Genomic DNA, 6,013 nt, shown 5'->3' on the forward strand with positions numbered 1-6,013 from the left:
CCGTCGATCCACCTTGCGAATGTACGCTCCCTACCCAACAAAATGGACAAGCTTCATCTTCTGCTAAAGACCAGTAAAGACTTCGGACGTTCCGCGGCCATGTGCTTCACGGAGACCTGGCTTTGCGACGCTGGACCCGATGGCGCCGTCATGCTTCCCGGCTTCAACATTCATCGAGCGGACCGCGACATGGAATCATCGGGGAGAACAAAGGGCGGCGGGATATGCCTCCATATCAACGGAAAATGGTGTACGGACGTCACGGTGCTCAGCACACACTGCAGCCCGCATTTGGAGTCGCTCTTTTTGAACTGTAAACCATTCTACTCACCACATGTGTTTGCATCGTTCATACTGGCTGGAGTCTATATTACGCCTCAAGCTAACACGAACGCCGCATTGCTAACGCTCGCCGAACAAGTCAACGAAATTGAAAAAAACACCCGGAGTCACCCCTCATTATTCTTGGGGACTTTAACAAAGCTAAACTCAACCACGAACTCCCTAAATACAAGCAGCACATTGACTGTCCTACCAGGGAAAATAATACTTGAGACCACTGCTACACTACGGTAAAAAACGCATACCGTGCTACACCTCGTGCAGCCCTGGGCTCGTCTGATCACTGCTTAATTCACTTAATACCGACGTACAGGCAAGAACTTAAATGTGCGAAGCCTACAGTGAAAACAGTCAAAAAGTGGACCAATGAAGCCAAGATGGAACTTCAAAGCTGTTTAGACTGCACAGACTGGAGTGTCTTTGAAAATTCAGCTGGCAGCCTGGATGAATATACGGACACTGTCACATCCTATATCAGTTTCTGTGAAGAGGTTTGTGTACCAACAAAATCATTTCGGACATTCAACAACAACAAGCCGTGGTTCACTGCTAAACTTAAGCAGCTTCGCCAAGCTAAGGAAGATGCATATCAGAGCGGGGACAGGGCCCTGTATAATCGAGCTAGAAACCAGCTTACTAAAGAAATTAACATTGCAAAGAGGATTGATGCAGCAAAGTTGGAAAAACAGTTTAGCGCGAACGACTCTAAATCAGTCTGGCATGCATTCCAATCGCTGACTAATTACAAGCGACGATCCCCCCAAGCTGAGAACAATAGCACACTAGCCAACGACTTGAATACCTTCTACTGCAGATTTGAAAAGGACAGTTTCACACCACACACCCACCCGGCCGCACCCGCGACCACAACCACACCTCTGACTTCTGCGTTAACCATCCATGAATAGGATGTGAGACGCATCTTCAAACAACAGAAGATGAACAAAGCGGCAGCCCCGGACCATGTGTCCCCATCCTGCCTCAAAGTCTGTGCGGACCAGCTCGCTCCAGTCTTCACTCAGATCTTCAACAGATCTTTGGAAATGTGCGAAGTTCCATCCTGTTTCAAACGCTCCACCATCATTCCAGTCCCCAAGAAACCTGCAATCTCTGGTCTGAATGACTACAGGCCTGTCGCTTTGACATCTGTGGTCATGAAGTCCTTTGAACGTCTCATGCTGGACCACCTCTAGAGTGTCACAGGTCCCCTGCTGGACCCCCTGCAGTTTGCCTACCAAGCAAACAGGTCTGCTGGTGATGCAGTCAACATGGGCCTGCACTTCATCCTAGAAAACCTCGACAGTGCAGGGACCTACGCGAGGATCCTGTTCGTGGACTTCAGCTCAGCGTTCAACACCATCATCCCTGAACTCCTTTCAACCAAGCTTCTCCAGCTCAGCGTCTCACCTGCCATCTGCCAGTGGATTTACAGCTTTCTGACAGGCAGGACACAGCAGGTCAGGCTGGGGGAGGCCACCTCATCCACACGCAGCATCAGCACTGGGGCGCCCCAAGGTTGTGTCCTCTCTCCATCACAGTCTGGTTTGGTGCTGCTACAAAAAAGGACATACAAAACATACAAACTCCGACTGCAACGGACAATCAAAACTGCTGAAAGGATTGTCGGTACCCCCCTACCCACCATTGAGGACTTGCACGCTGCCAGAACTAAGACAAGGGCGTGCAAAATCCTCTCGGACCGTCTGCACCCCGGTCACCAGCTCTTCCAGCTCCTTCCCTCAGGTAGGCGCTACCGATCAACGCAAACTAGAACTAGTAGACATTCCAACAGCTTCTTCCCTCTTGCGATCAACTTCTTTAACACCTAACCTATAATTCCATTACAACAAGCTGGAAATTTTTTGACTTGAGTTCGTTGTCACATTTCTGTGGGGCCAATTATGTATTACTCGTGCACTCACTGTAGTTGTCTCGCCATGCTGCACTATTTGCATATACTGGCCACTCATGCCAGAGTAGCATCTGCTCCATTTGCACACTGATTGAGGAGTATCTGTAACATTTGCACAACCAACATTGTCCCAGATGATCGCACTACTCATCACTTCAAACCGCATACACTCCTTGTAGTCTCAGCGCCCTTTGCACAATGGTCATTGCACAGGACTATTGCAATATTAGTCATTCGAACTGCTCTAAGTGCTAGAGGACTCTGCATCTTTTTGCACAATTGTTTTTTGTCAATGTCTTTATGTCTCCAAAGTGTTCTGTAAATTGACTGTCTGTTGTACTAGAGCGGCTCCAACTACCGGAGACAAATTCCTTGTGTGTTCAGAATCAGAATCATCTTTATTTGCCAAGTATGTCCAAAACACACAAGGAATTTGTCTCCGGTAGTTGGAGCCGCTCTAGTACAACAGAAAGTTTTGGACATACTTGGCAAATAAAGAAGATTCTGATTCTGATTCAGATTTTTGCTGAATTCAAACAATTCTGCAAGGAAGACTGGGCCAAAATATCTCCAGAGAGATGTGAAAGACTCATTGCCAGTCAAAGAAAATCGTGAGACAGTCTATATATTTGACCACAAGTAACGGTACAAAACTCAAATTCAGTTGTGATTTGTGGACAGGGGGGCACCTGGTGAGGACATACAACAACTAAGCAATAGGACAAGAGAGGACAGAAAAGGGCTGGGCAGGATGTGGGAAATGAGCAAGGCGGTGCTACTGAGTTGTGCGGTGGGATTCTTTTTTTGTAGTGTTTAAACACCTGCAAGAACCTGTGAGATGATATTATTTGTGGTCCCAGGACAAGCAATAAAGCCTATGTGGGAAATACACAAGGCGGTCTTACTGATGACGGGTGCGGTGGGATGCTTTTATAGTGTCTAAACACTATTGGTTGTTATGTTCGCCGAACACGTGCAAGGTCCCTCTTTGGAAACGAGGCTGATGGGTTTTTTTGTTTTCCCACAAAGAAGAGCCCCACGAAAAGCCAAAGACCAAATGAACTCAACGCCCCGTCGGGGAATCGAACCCCTGTTTCCAGCGTGACAGGCAGAGACATTATCCACTATAGTAACGATGAGTCTTTTACCTTAAGAGCCCCACCAAAACCTAAAGACCACATGAACTCAAGTCCATGTCGGGTAATCGAAACCCGGTCTTCCGCGTGACAGGCGGAGATACTGTCCACTATACTAACGAGGGGGCTTGAAGCCTACGTTCACTGATTGTCGAGCACACGTCAATGCACCTGAACGCATCGGCAATTCCAGGAAGCGAGGAAGTTTGCTGGTCCTGCTAACAGATAGCACGTTAGCAATAGTTTGAGTCATGTAGTGGTTGTTATGTTCGCCAAACGCGTAAGGTCCCTGTTTAGAAACGAGGATGATGGGCTTTTTTGTTTTCCCAAAAAGAAGAGCGCCACCAAAAGCTAAAGACCACATTATACCTACTCCCCGTCGGGGAATCGAACCCCGGTCTTCCGCGTGACAGGCGGAGATACTGTCCACTATACTAACGAGGAGTCTTGTAGCCTATGTCAAGCACACGTTAATGCACCTGAACACCAGTGCCAGCTCGCGATGCGGTTCGCTGGTCCTGCTAACAGATAGCACGAGAGGAACAGTTTCAGTCGTGCAGTGGTTGTTTTGTTTGCCAAACGCGTCATGTCCGTGTTTGGAAACAACATGCTGGCAATTTTTTGACTTGAGTTCGTTGTCACATTTCTGTGGGGCCAATTATGTATTACTCGTGCACTCACTGTAGTTGTCTCGCCATGCTGCACTATTTGCATGTACTGGCCACTCATGCCAGAGAAGCATCTGCTCCATTTGCACACTGACTGAGGAGTATCTGCAACATTTGCACAATCGACATTGTCCCAGATTATCGCACTACTCGTCACTTTAAACCGCATACACTCCTTGAAGTCTCAGCGCCCTTTGTACAATGTTTATTGTACCGGACTATTACAATATTAGTCATTCAAACTGCTCTAAGTGCTTGAGGACTCTGCATCTTTTTGCACAATTGTGAAAAAAATAATAATAAAATATTATCAAATAAAAATGTACCGGCATTACCAGATAACTTGCAACCCTTTACTGCTCAGGGACTGTTTTTTTTTTTTTTTTGTCAATGTCTTTCTGTCTCCAAAGTGTTCTGTAAATTGACTGTTGTCGTACTAGAGCGACTCCAACTACCGGAGACAAATTCCTTGTGTGTTTTTGGACATACTTGGAAAATAAAGATGATTCTGATTCTGATGATTCTGAAAGGTAGTTGGAGATAAATAAATAGAAGATGGAGAGACAGAAGAATTCATGTTCTCTATTTGAATACTAAATAACAAACAAATACCACTGATGTCTTTTCTCGCAAATTTGATTTCTCGTGTTTATAATATTAAAGATTGTTTATTCCAGATTCAGTGTTGAAGCAAAATTCAAATTTGTTGTCAATGATAAACTTTAACATTACATTTGTGCAGAAAAGGGAAACTTGCACCTCGCAGTGATTTCTCATGAAATATTGAGTTTGACCCTCGACGGCCCAATTTTTTATTTTGGGCCACCGTGAATTTGAGTTTGACACCCCTGCAGTGTTGACTGAAAGTGTGCATATTTTTTAACTTATTTATTTATGTTTTTTCTTGTTTAATTTTGAATGAAAGGCCAATGTACAATTTTTAAACATGGATATTATATTTGTGTGTTAATTTCCAGTTTAAATGTGACAGTGTAAGATATGCTGCTTCTAATTAACATGACAAGATGCCCTCTGGAACAAATGTTGTGCCGCTGTTGATTGTTTCCTGTTTCTCCTTTTTTTTCCCTCCCTCTTCCATCTCCTCAGACAAGGCTTTCAACCATGTTCCTATACCTGTTCCTCTACCTGCACCTGACCATGACACCAAGAGGCGGACCTGCTCTCAACCCCAGGAGACGTGGATGAAGACAGAGCCGCAGGATCTGGGGCCGTGGCCGGGATGTCGCCTGGTGCGCAGAGCGGGCAACGCCGCCACTTGACAAGCAGCTCTCGGGGCACTCTGACCGAGGGCAGCCGGACGACCAGCGTTCCGGCGGTGAAGATGGAGCCGGCCAGCAGTGATGGATGGACAGTCGTTAATGATTTTTTTTGTGTGTAGCTCTCGTGGCACTCTCTGACCGAGGGCAACCCGACGGCCCTCGCTTTCACACGGCCTTCTTGGGCAAGCGGGCAAGTACGTTTATTGCCCAACCGACGTTGACACTCTGTATAAGGTCAGGGACAGGGAGAGAACCTGGTTCCCATTTCAGGCATCCCCCATCTATGGCACAGCAGCAGCGATGGATGGACAGTCGTAAATGACTGTGTGCTTGTGTGCAATTTGTTTTTGTACATAGTGTGTGTGTGTCTGTAATACTGCAAATTCTGCATGGGTGTAATGTTCTTTTTTTAACTGTATGTTCATTGCAGTATCTTTTGTCATGTTGATTCTTGTTAAAGTGGCATGAACCATTTTTCTAAATACAATAAATGTTTGAAGACAAGTGTTTAATACACATGCAAAGACAACAATATTGTGCTGAATTGTTGAGCTGGAGCTCATGCATCTTTTTCACCATTTGAAATTTCCTGAGTGTGTCTTCATCAGTGTGAGGAGAGTGTGACGTCATGTCGTCACTATCTGATAGTTGATCTAAGAGGCAGTCTGCTTGTGA

The 6,013-nt window shown here is 45.9% G+C and overlaps 1 non-coding gene across 1 annotated transcript; it reads right to left on the reverse strand.

Moving 5' to 3' along the window:
- Positions 1-3,762: 3,762 nt before the first annotated feature.
- On the reverse strand, positions 3,763-3,834 carry trnad-guc (transfer RNA aspartic acid (anticodon GUC)). Its single transcript has one exon. It is a non-coding gene; the product is annotated as a tRNA-Asp (tRNA).
- Positions 3,835-6,013: the final 2,179 nt, after the last annotated feature.

The sequence above is a fragment of the Phycodurus eques genome, unplaced genomic scaffold, assembly GCF_024500275.1.
Source record: "Phycodurus eques isolate BA_2022a unplaced genomic scaffold, UOR_Pequ_1.1 contig_684, whole genome shotgun sequence".
NCBI classification, from domain to species: Eukaryota; Metazoa; Chordata; class Actinopteri; order Syngnathiformes; family Syngnathidae; genus Phycodurus; species Phycodurus eques.